The sequence below is a fragment of the Chinchilla lanigera genome, unplaced genomic scaffold, assembly GCF_000276665.1.
Source record: "Chinchilla lanigera isolate Chin_1 unplaced genomic scaffold, ChiLan1.0 scaffold00020, whole genome shotgun sequence".
Taxonomy (NCBI): domain Eukaryota; kingdom Metazoa; phylum Chordata; class Mammalia; order Rodentia; family Chinchillidae; genus Chinchilla; species Chinchilla lanigera.
The window spans coordinates 11,574,417-11,575,613 of NW_004955421.1; positions in this window are offsets into that span (position 1 = coordinate 11,574,417).

Genomic DNA, 1,197 nt, shown 5'->3' on the forward strand with positions numbered 1-1,197 from the left:
TCTGTATCATTTTTATTGTTTTTGTGTTGCTTGTTTTTGTTACCTTGTTTTGTTCTTTGCACTTTAAAATAAAAACAAGTCTTTAAGATAAGATTTGGGAATTTGAGCAACATGATACAAAGTATAGCACATATTAACCCAATATTAACACACAGACATACACACACACACACACACACACACACACACACACACACAAAGGCACACACACACAATTGACTGAAATTCACCTTTATTTCATCTCTTGTACTAATTTGTATACATGGTCTTCCTCCCCATTAATTGCAAGCTACTTCAAAGACAGGTGCTATAGCTCATATAGCAGCACTTCCTCCTTTTTGCAAATGGCTTGTACTTACAAGCTTAAATAAATAAAGATATGCCAAATGAAAGAAAAATCCATCACTGGCTCTTTTATAATTCTTTAAGATTATGATAAGATTTTCTGTAATTTCTACAGATGGTGAGGAGGTAAGAGAATGAATGTGTAATTATAAAGGATTAAACAGTATTGGGATGATTCCCATACCACAAAGCTGCATATAATACAGTTCACAAATGATTATTCAAAGACACTGGCATAGTTCACTATGAACTGATGAGTTTTAGATTCATAGTTTTAGGAGTTCATAGTCCTCCAGACTCCTATTCAGCCATTGAATCTCCAAAACATTCTTTGGGCTAATGTGCTGTAGATTCTTTTTAGACATAATATCACAATTCTCTAACAGAAGGGCACACTCAGTTTCCATAACACAGACTTTAAAATCTTGCCTGAACTACAAGCTTAGCATGTGGGTAATGCAGTGGTTCCAATTTATTGGAACTACAAACTGTAGGAGAGTCAGTTAATCTTTGTACCTCATTTTTCTCATCAACAGTGTAAGGATAATAATAGTTCAGAATGTCTGCCTCAAGAGGTTGCTATAATAGAGCAAAAGAGACTCTATTTCCTTTTTAACTCCATATTTAGAGAAGTCACTTAAGTTCACTTAAGCTGTAGCTGATCCCAGTCTTCACCCCAGTCCTCTTGGTTAGTTGTCAATCCCCACTTAAAGATCAGAGTAATAAAATGGGGACAGAACAAACTGGACAAATTGGGAAGTAGGTTAAAAGTGAATTTGCAATGGTCATCTGGAATCTGGCTGTTTGACAGCTTCTGTAAGAAGTAAATTTTGTGATAATTGTGTAACATTC